The 11,434-nt window shown below is 42.8% G+C and overlaps 1 non-coding gene across 1 annotated transcript; it reads right to left on the reverse strand.

Moving 5' to 3' along the window:
- Positions 1 to 2,059: 2,059 nt before the first annotated feature.
- On the reverse strand, positions 2,060 to 2,141 carry trnal-aag (transfer RNA leucine (anticodon AAG)). Its single transcript has one exon. It is a non-coding gene; the product is annotated as a tRNA-Leu (tRNA).
- Between the last annotated feature and the right edge of the window lie 9,293 nt (positions 2,142 to 11,434).

The following is an 11,434-nucleotide window of genomic DNA, read 5'->3' on the forward strand; positions in this document are numbered from 1 at the left end:
AGAATCAAAAGGCAGAATATTATTTAAATGGAGGGAGACTCCAAAAAGTGCAGCATAGAGGGATCTGGGTGTTCCTATGCATGAAACACACAAACGTGGCATGCAGGTGCAGCAAGTCATTAAGAAGGCAAATGGAATTTTGGCCTGTTTTTCTCGTGGTTGGAGTTTAAAAATCGGGAAGACTTGTTACAGCTGTACAAGGTGTTGGTGAGGCCGCACCTGGAGTCCTGTGCACAGTTTTGGTCCCCATATTTAAGGAAGCATATATTGGCATTGCAGGCAGTTCAAAAGAGATTCAATAGGCTGATTCCTGGGATGAAGGGGTTGACTTATCAAGAACTGTGAAGCAGGTGAAGACTTTATTCTTTAGAGTTTAGAATATTGACGGGTGATCTTATTGAAACGTGCAAGATTCTGAGGAAGTTGACAGGATAGATGTTGAGAAGATGTTTCCACTAATGGGGGAACCTCCAACTAGGGGCCATAGTTAAAGAATCAGGGGGACCTCATTTAAAACTGAGATGCGAAGGAATTTCTTCTCCCAGAGGGTAGAGAATGTTTGGAATTCTCTACCCAAGAGAGTTGTGGAGGGTTGCTCACTGAGAGTATTTAAAGATGAGGTAGATAGATTTTTGAATTATCGGGGCTTGAGGGCTATGAGGAGCTGGCACGAAACAGGAGTTGAGGCCTGGGGCAGAGTCGCCATGATCTTATTGAATAGCGGGGCAGGCTTGAGGGGCCGAATGGCCGACTCCTGCTCCTATTTCTAATGTTCTTATGTTCTTATGAAACGTGTCTCTGCTGAAAGAAGTCTGAAACAAAAATAAAGGCACAAGTAGCATAGATAAGCCAAGTGGTGAGGCTTATGAGCAGCTTTCTTGGTGGTCTAGTGGTCAGGATTCAGCGCTTTCACTGCTGTGGTTGGCGTTTGATTCCTGGTCAGGGAATGGAGATTTACTGACCTCGTACAAACTGTTAAAATGAGTCTGAGTTGTTTCTTGCTGAAAAACAGAAGACGCTCATCATTGCCAGAATCAGTGGAGTGAGAGCAGTAGTTCTACCTCAGAGCTGGAAATGTCACCCGTGCAACAGGTCAAGAACAAATATAGAGGTGAAGATAGGGAATGAGAGAAGGGCTGTGATAGGTGGCAAAGCCTTAACCAGAGAGATGTTTGTGCAAGGCAAAATATAGGGGAAATAAGGGAGGCTTTACTGTTTACACTGACATAAATACCTCCCAGATCTGGTTCCATAGCTCGTGTTAAGTGAGAAGAAAGATTCTCCCTGAATCTTCCACTTTTTAGCTGCACTTCGTTCCAAACATTGCAAACTCCTCCTGCATCTTCCATCCTGATATTTTTCTCTGTGAAATTTGAAACGAATGTGAATAAAGTTTGTGATGGTAAAAATATGTTCATGCCCTTGGGGAACTGAACCACATTGACACGCACAGAGGAAGAAACACAGACATCTAGACCAAAAGTGACAAAGGGCATGGGATTGTCTCTAAGGAGAGACAAACACCCAGAAATCAAGCCTGACACCAACCTGTTTCCGTTTTTGTTCCATTTCTCGCTGCAACTTTTGTGAATGTTTGCAGGCGAATAGACATTCGAGAACGCTGGAGGTTTTAGATGGTTTTATTCAACTTATTCGGACAATTAATTGTGCAGATACTCTGTAAAATTCAGGAACGATAAGAAGCGTAATTAGCAGGATTCCAGCCTACCTGTGGAGATCCCAATGCATTCAAAACATGCCGCCTTAAACACTCAGTCACGAATCCAAGCCCCAGATTTGTATTAATGATGTTTGTATAAAATCATAGACGGCTACATCAGACGGTCATTCAGCATGTCGACTCTCTGGAAGGGCAAGTCAACTACTGTAGTTCCGCACCCCGCCTTTTCCCTACAGAAATTCATATTTATATTGCCTCTCCTCGTTCTTCCCATCAAAATAAAACACCGCACACTCCGCTGGTGTGAGCTGGTATCTGTTGACCTGTTGGTTTGAATGGGGCTGCTGTAGATCCCAGAAGGTACATTACCTGAACGCTTGGCAGTGGTGGGATTCGAACCCACGCCTCTGTAGAGACTGGAACCTTAATCAAGCGCCTTAGACCGCTCGGCCACACCACCACGTCTTGTATAGCTGCTCTTAATTCCCTTCACTGGGATTATCATCGAAATAGAACAGAAGCAAAGGAGCAGAAATAGGTCATTGGGAAACTCGAACCAGCTCCGCCAGTTAATCAGATCATCCTGCACTTTGTAACATACAGAAATCATCTCCACTATTAACTTCATTATTTCAGTTTTTCACTATTTCAATGTTTCAAATGATGTGTTTTATTTCCTGTGGTGACTGTGCGTGTTTGCTCAATGAAATGTTGGTAAAAAGTATCGACTGAGGAAAATGAGGAGATGATTGGTCAGAACAGACATTTGTTTTCTGAAGATTCGATTTGAAATCAACTATTTTAAAAATTTGAATAATTGTAAAGTAATTCAGAATCCAACCCTTCATCTCAATGAGTCAGGGAATCTTTGTTAATTTTCACACACTGAGCATGGACACGGCAGCAGCTCCTGAACCTCTTTCAATATTGTTCTTCTTAACTCAGAGTTTTCAAAAGGGAAATGGACAATGACTTGAAAGGGAGAAAAAAAATCATAGTTACGGAAAGAGACGAAGAAATTGAGATTAACTCGAAAGCTCTTTGTGGAAAATTGACACCGATACTATGGGCCTCTTGTCGAGCTGTGCCTTTTGATGATGACATTATTGTATCAGTCTGTCTCCAGCATTCCCAAAGAGAGCAGCCGAATTCCATTTCTTCAAAATAAAGACTCAAAGTGTTGCTGCATGACGTCACCGCTTAACATTTTAGTGAGTCCCATTGAGCTTTTCTCCTGTCCCCTGTTTCTGCAGGGCAATGGTTATCATGTTTACCTCATATGTGAAGAATTGCCTCGTTCGAAACTGGCCAGAACCATCTTCAAAACTTGCAGATTGAAGTTTGTTGAAGACAGCAGGATGCAGTCATGTGTCCTGGTCACTGTTTATCCTTCAACCAAGATTATAAGATCTGCACATTGTCAAGTCCCTGGCTTTGGGTGTTTGTTGAGCAGCGATTGGCTGCCGTGCTCCTGCATAAGAACAATGACTCTCCTTCAGAAAGTACTTCAATAAAAGCAAAATATTGGAAATCTGAAATAAAAACATTAAATGGAGGTAGAACTCAGCAGGTCTGAGAGTGTCTATGGAAAGCAAAACCTGCTGAGTTTCTCCAGTATTTCCTGTTTTAATTTCAATAAGTGCTTAATTGGCTTGAAAGTGGTTTCAGACATCCGCTGGTCAGGAAAAGCGCTGGATAAATGCAAGTCTGTCTTTCCTTAACTTTCTTTAAATCCCAATCCTGTGGTTACTGACCCCCGTCAGTGGAAACAGTTTCTCCCTATCTGCTCCATCAAGCCGCCCGTCCCCACTGCCCCCACCCACATTATTTCGAACAGCTCCATGAAATCTCCACTTAAACTTCTTTGCTCTAAACAGAACAAACCCGGTCTCTATAATCTCTCCACAAAACTGAATTTCCTCACCCTGGACATGATGCAAGACGGGGGATTGAGATGAGATTTTGGAAAATATGGTCAGTTGGCAGGAGGGAAAATGGAGAAGGAACCAAAACAGAAAACCCAGACTCCAGCTATGTGAATCTTTAAAAACTCTTTGGGAACCGGAATCAAAGGAGAATGAAGGGTGAAATGATTGACCAGAGACGATCAAGGCACCTTTCCCTTCTTTAAGACGTTGGAACATTGACTCTGATGTTATCAATGAAATTAACTGATCTGAGACATTGAAAGGATTCTCGTTACTGCACATCAGGAATTCAAACCTAATATCGGCTTCGGAACAATCAGAATACTTGGTAACAGACAAGACACGCAAAGGCTCGAAGGGAGACGGCACCGGTTGTAGGAGAGCTGGTACCCGGTGACATGGATGTATCTGCAGTGGATGGGATCAGACTGTTTCCATGTATCCACAATGAATGACCCAACCTTTATTTTGGAAGGGTAGACCTGATAGAGACAATTGTCATTCCGGTAGCAGCAATCTGAAACTTTAACTCGCTGATACCCTGGTTAGAGGCTGCCACAGTCTCTGTGGCGCAACTGGTCAGTGCATTCGGCTGTTAACCGAAAGGTTGGTGGGTCGAGAACACTCAGGGTCAAAGCTTTCACTGTTTTCTCCCCATCAGCATTGATTATCACACAGTTCCGGGCTGTCATTGGGTACTAGCGCTGAAACGGAAGACCCCCAAAATGTTGTCAGTTCCACTGTTATCCAGTGAGCTCCCAGGTAAGTGGCTATTGTCGAATATTAATTTCAAATATAATGAGAAAGCAATTAGACCTACCATGTACCGATATCTAACCCATTGGAAATTTATCAAGTTATTGGATTGAAACAAACCCATCAATTATTCTCTCTTCCTCAGTTCCACCGTGAGTGAGACAGGGAAAAGCAGAAAAGCAGCAATATTCTGGCCCCGCACTCTCCAATCACCCGCTGCCAGCAGAAAGCGGCGACTACAGCTTCAATCAGCGGGTTACTGCCCATCCCTGGGACACAAGATACTCCAACCCGGGCCAAACCTCCCAATACACCGAGCACAGGCTCAGGAAAACATAGGTAGATTATATCCCGGTCACTAAACCTCCGAGCAGCATTTACACAATACCCGAGTTAGTGAGTCACAAATAAAAGTCACACCAACTTTCTAAATCGTTTCATTGGAAAATTCCTTCATTTCATTGAAAAGTTAACTGTTGTGAATCTGAAAATGAAGACCATGGGATTTGTGTTACTGAGTGACATTTTTCCATTGTTTATCCGCCGGGTTTGCAATTCAAATTGTTTTGGATATTGAAGCGAATCTGATTTCAAAATGAGGCCACAAAGCAGCTAAACATTAAATCCAGAAACAAATCCTGAGGAAAATGGATCCCAATGTTTGGAAGGAGGTGCAGCTGAGAAGCGGAAGCTGTGAATGGTGTTATTGATGAATGAGTGAAAAGCATTGGATCCTTGGTCAATCATCGTAGCCGAGTGGTTAAATCGATGGTTCTAAAATCCAATGGAGTCTCCGCAGGTAAATTCAAACCTTACCGAATGTTCTACTTATTATTGCTGATTTCAACCAGGTGTCCACATAACTGCCGGATCAATGGAAGTAAAAACATCCAAAAATTCTCCTTATTTTTGGACTCTAAGGGAATGAAGGGCTTTCGGGATCGGGTGGGAAATTGGTGTTGAGGTTGGGGATCCGCCCTGATCTTATAAAGTGACGGAAGAGGCTTGTGGGGCCTTATGAAGTATTGTTGCTGCTTTGATTCTGTTCTGTTTCAGGAGCAATATCGGACAAAGCAATGGGCAGTAGCATCCTGAGTTCGGTAATTCAGCTGAGTTGTTGTAGGTGCTGGTTTAAGGTTTCACTCTTTATTGTGGCGTGGTTTCTAATCCCACTGCTGCTAAATTGTCTTAATGGTCGAAAGGATGCCAGCTCACAGTTAAAGCAGGTGTGTGCGGTGTTTGGCTTTAATGGGAAGAACGAGGAGACAAAGTAAAAATATAAATGGCTGTGGAGAAAATGTGGGGTTGTCGAATGAGCTGAATTCCTCTTCCATAAGCTGGTATGGACAGACTGGGTCGAGTTTCCTCCTCCTCTGCTGTAGCCATCTATAATTTTATACCAACAACACTAACCCATCCATAGGACCAGTCATCGTGGCCGAGTGGTTCAGGTGATGGAGTCCAGATCCAGTCAAGGCGATGTGGAGTAGCATCGTGTGCTTGGCAGCGCAGCTGTTGTGGTTGTTAATTGTTTAAGGTCTCATGCTTAATTGAGGCGTAATTTCAAATCCCACTGCTGCTAAAATTGTCCTATTGGTCGAAAAAGTGCCAGCTCACAGTTAAAGCAGGTGTGTGCCGTGTTTCACTTTAACAGTAACACTGAGGAGAGACAATGAAAATATAAATGGCTGCGGAGAAAAGGCGGGATTGTTGAATTAGCTGAATTCCTTTTCCATGAGCTGGCACGGACACAATGGGCCGAATGTACTCCTGCTCTGCTGTGGCCACCTATAATTTTATACCAACAAAATTATCCTGTGCATAGGGGCAGTCATCATAGTCGAGTGGTTTAGGCGATGGAGTCCAAATCCATTGGGGTTTCCTGCTTCTCATTATTTCTGGTTTTAACTCTGTTTCCACAGTGTTAATTATCGGTTACATTGAATAAAATCCATCAAAACAAGCGGGCGTTTTCCTCTTTCTGTTCATTCACGAAACCTACCGTGGAAACGAAGCAAAACTTGGTGTCATGCTTGCTTTCTGGGTGTTTGTCTCTCCTTAGAGACAATCCCTTGCCCTCTGTAACTCTCGGTGTATATTCCTGTGTGTGTCCCTTTGTGTGTGTCAATGTGATTCAGTTTCCCGAGGAGGTGAACACATTTTTACCATCACAAACTTTATTCACATTAGTTGTGCAGCTTCAGATGAAAATGTTACAGAGAAAAATATCAGGATGAAAGATGCAAGAGGAGTTTGCGATGTTTGGAAGGAGGTGCAGCTGAGAAGTGGAAGATGTGAATGATGTTATTGATGATTGAGAGGAATGTATTGCAACCTTGGGACTTGTGTAGTTCGATTCCTTCTACACTTTGAAATTCAGGACAAGCTGAGGCTGCAGGTGGAAAGCAACAGTTGTCTCCATGAATGTTGGGATATGGGATACATATGTTATGTATGCCCGGCTAGTTCAACTGGTAGATCAAAGGCTCTTAATCTCAGGGTCGTGGGCTCGGCGCACATTGAGTGCAGCATCTTTCAAACAAATAACCACCAATCTCTGTTCCTTTGAAACTGGCACACGACGGATATTCACTACTGATTCAAAGCACTTCCATGTCATATCTCTTTCTGTCTCACCTCCAGCTCTCTCCGCCCTTCCAGGAGCTGTTTGACCACACACAGTCAGTTAGTGCGAACGTAATACACAACGTGATCGGTTTACAGATAACAGGCTAAAGAGACACCAGGATCTTCCTGATTCCCCCAGGTACTGATTACAGGAATGTGCACAGTGCCTATTATCCACAGTCACACGCTCCTTCCAGTCTTGTCTACGTTGTTCAGCTTTGAAATTTCTCGTATTTTCGCACTGGATTTCATTGTGAAGAAAGCAGAGCTGTGATAAGCTTATATTGTTCAGCAGATGTACTGCAAGAAGTTACATAACAGGCTGATGATAACAGTGCTGTTTGGTCGCGGTGAGCTCCAGTGAATGATTGGCACCATTAATGTGTCGTTCAATTCGTCTCATGACAAATCTCAGGCTATAAATGACAAGGAAACTCGCTGAATTTGCTCCATGTTTTGTTTTCAAAACAGCCGAATACAAAGCAAGAAAGTACATCTCGCTAGAGTGGGTTATAAAATGGCAGAATGACTGTGAAAGAAGCACCCGTGCCGTTGGGAAACATAAAATTACAGGAAGTTACAGCATAGAAAGAGGCCATTCGGCCTCGAAGAGCTGATGTGCTGCTTTTAAAGAGCAGTTGTGATTGGTTGATCCATCAGGAGTGATATTTTTGTCAATGCAAACAGTAGGCACCAAAATCTGCCCTTCTCCCACCCATATTTTTCTTGGTACCACCATCCCTATGGTTAGTGCTCTTGTCCTTCTTTCACTCCGCTCCTGTCTTTGCTCCCGACATGTTCCAAATGTGATATTTCCAGCTCTGAGGCGAAACTTCAACTGATTCTGGTAGATCTGCTAAATGTTTTCAATCAATAAGTAGTTAGTACTCATTTTGACAATTTCACAAGATCAATAAATTTGCATTCCCTGACCGGGAATCGAAACCGGGCCGCGGCGGTGAAAGCGCCGAATCCTGACCACTACACCACCAGGGAAACTGGCTCATTTCAGATTGGTTTATTGACGCTGCTTTTATCCATGTTTCTATTTTAAATGGAATGAATTCTTCAGTCAATGATAACAAGGGTTTCTGTGAGCTGGGACATGAAATTGACAGTGAGGTGAAATATCCCCACAGGCTGCTCATGTGTAACTGTCAATTTCCAAAACCCTCCAACCTCATCACTGCAGCTCCTGTGAAACTGACAAGGGAACACACGGCAGACATTCATCACTGAAAGTAAATGAGACACATCCAATTCAAAACACTGTCATGTCGCATCTGTTTCTGCTTCTGTCCCTGCCTCACCTCCAGCTCCCTCTGCCCGTCCGGCTCCCAGGTCAATTAGCTGCTTGATGCAGACACAGTCAGTTCATGAACCCAAGCTTTCCCTGGAAAGCAGGGACAGAGAATAAGGGACCCAAGGATTTTTAGAAAGAATGCGTTTGCAGATTACATGGTAAAGATAATCTGGGATCTCATCTTCCTGATTCTCCCAGATACGGATTACAGGAATGTGCACGGGGCCGATTATCCAGAGTCGCAGGCTCCTTCCTGTCTTGTGCACGTAGTTGAGCTTTGAATCCACTCGCAAGAGTGGATTATAAAATGGCAGAATGAGTGTGAAAGAAGTGGTGTTGGGAAATATCAAATTACAGAGAAGCAAAGAAAGAGGCCATTCGGCCCGGTGTGCTGCTTTCAAAGAACTCTGAAGAGTTTTATGGAATCGAAATATTAACTCTGTTCCTTTCTCCAGAGATGCTGCCAGATATGCTGAAATTTTTTCCAGCGTTTTGTGTTTTTTTTTGTTCAGATTTCCAGCATCTATAGTATTTTGCTTTTATCCCTGGATTTCTAGCCCAGCGACAATACCACTGCGCCAATGCTGACCACTGAATAAGAAAATACAGACATGTCTGTACGTGTTTTCTCCTATTTAAATGATATCTCCTTCGACGGCAGGATTCGAACTCGTGTGTTCATTATTAACAACAAATGTAAATTATTGAACATTCACTCACACTTAGATGAACAAGCTTGGATAATGTTTTTGCCCAGTTTCAAACCGTTGCTCTGCCACATGTGAAATGACCGTGATCCCCACTGCCCTGCACAAACCCTGCGCTGTAAAGATCCCAATGGAGCTGTCTGGAATGTTAAGCGGTGACGTCATGCAGCAGCACTTTGGGTCTTTGTTTTGAAGAAATGGAATTCGGCTGTTCTCATTAGGAATGCTGGAGACAGACTGATCAACAATGTCATCATCAAATGGCACAGCGCAGTAAGAGGATCTTCCACCCATTCTATTTATAACCAGCCTTTTACAAAGATCTTGCCAATTAGATCCTATTTCCTTCTCTCTTTCCATGAATCAGAATGTTCTCCCTTTCAACCATTACCAAATTCCCTTTTGAACAAGGAGTTTCTGCAGAATCCACGCAGTTTGCCTTAATGAACATTTCCCTTACCCATTGAAATGAAGAGTTTGGCTAGGGTTCCTTCTGCAGTTTTCGATACAAACAGTAGTTACTTACGCAATTCATTTCATATCGAACTTACAAAAGACGTTTATTCTGATCTGACATGTCCTCAGTATTTTCTCAGTCATGATGACTATGAAACTATCATTGATTGCCGTACAAACCCATGTGATTCACCAGTCATTTAGGGAATTCAATCGGTCGTCCTTACCTGGTCTGACCTGCATGTGACTCCAGACCCACAGTGATGTGATTGATTCTCAACTACCCTCTGAAATGCTTTAGCAAGTTACACAGCTGAAGGGCAATTCGGGATGGACAACAAATGTTGGCCATCGATGCTCATGAAAGAATGAAGATTCATGATGAAGAGCGATACAGAGTAATTTTGCACCATCTCTCCCACTCCCTCATGTTAAATCACAGTATCAGTTGCATCTATCTTTAGGATGACGCTAGTCTTTGGATCACACTGGTAGTCATCTTTCAGTCAGTAAGTAACTGTGAATTTGCATTTGTAAATTCATTAATTTCTGTTGTTAATTAAAGAAACTGCTAGTTTTTGTGCCTAGTCAGTTTCATCCCTCTTGATTTTGGGGGGGCTTTTTGAGGCTTGGCGAAGGGCAGATTTAATGTGGCGGTGAGATACTATATTCAGTTAATATTCAACAACAAATGTGAATTATGGAACTTTCCCTCACACTTAGATGTGTAAATCTCGATAATGTTTCTACCCATTTCCAGACAGGGGACCTTTTGCGTGTACGTAGTAATCACTGCACTACAGAAACAATGGGAAGAACCACATGGACAGACTTAGAATATCAAACCGTGCAGTCTTACTGCACTTCCGAGCCCTGTTTTGTGGAAGTACAATTCGGCTGAAAAACATAGACATGCGGCAGAGAAATTGACCTGACATTAGAATGATAAAATGACACATCACATCAGCACGTCGTTCAACACTTCACACACGTGTGAACTACCTTATTGCAATTCGTTTGATTTGTCTCTTTCTCATAACCATGCCTTTTGGAGAAAATCAGTCAAAGCCTGGGGAAGTGCCAATGTCACATGGCTGTGAGATAATGTATTCAGCTATTATTTAGCAACAAACGGGAATTGTGCAACTTCTCACAGTTAGGTGACTTAGTTTTGATAATGTTTCTGTCAGTTTTCGAACCAGCGACCTCGCACTTGTGAAGCAAATGTGAAATAACTACTTGTTTCTCTAATCATTTATTGGATGTGAACATGGCTGGCGAGGCCACTACACCACAGAAACAATTCGTGAGAAAACGCCAAAGGGACTTGTATGGAATGTCAAACTGTGAAGACATGCTGCACTGCAAGATCCTGTTTTACAGGAATAGAATTGGAGTGGGGCATTTTGGAATGCTGCAGAGAAATTGAACTAATTGTAAATTGTCACAGCTCATTATGAGGCCATTCGACCCATCGGGTGTGTGCTTTCTTCTATTTAGTTCCAATACCATTCGCTTCCTTCGTAACCCTTCAGTTTTATTTTCCATTTCAATTAATTGCCCAATTCCCTTTTGAAAACTTTGATTGAAGAAAACCCATATTTAAAGAGGTGCAGGAGCTTCTGCAGTGTCCATGCACAGTGTGTGAAAATTAACAAAGTTTCCCTGACCCAATTACACGGAGAGTTGGGCTGGAGATTCATATATGGTCTTCAAAATAAAAATAAATAATTAGAACAAAGATTACTCCTCATTCGATATCTACAATCTAGTTCCTCTTGCTGTACAACCTGTTACAGAGGCTGTTATGGAAAAGAGGCTTACTGCAGCTACACGAAGCCCTGGTTAGATCACACCTGGAGGACTGTGTATAGTTCTGGGAACGGCACCTTTTCAAGGATCAAAAATTGTTTTGCAGCATTGTCCAACCCATTACCCACTTTTCCACGGAACTTGGTTTCATCAGCTAAACCAC

Source organism: Cetorhinus maximus, chromosome 23, assembly GCF_964194155.1.
Source record: "Cetorhinus maximus chromosome 23, sCetMax3.hap1.1, whole genome shotgun sequence".
Classification (NCBI taxonomy): domain Eukaryota; kingdom Metazoa; phylum Chordata; class Chondrichthyes; order Lamniformes; family Cetorhinidae; genus Cetorhinus; species Cetorhinus maximus.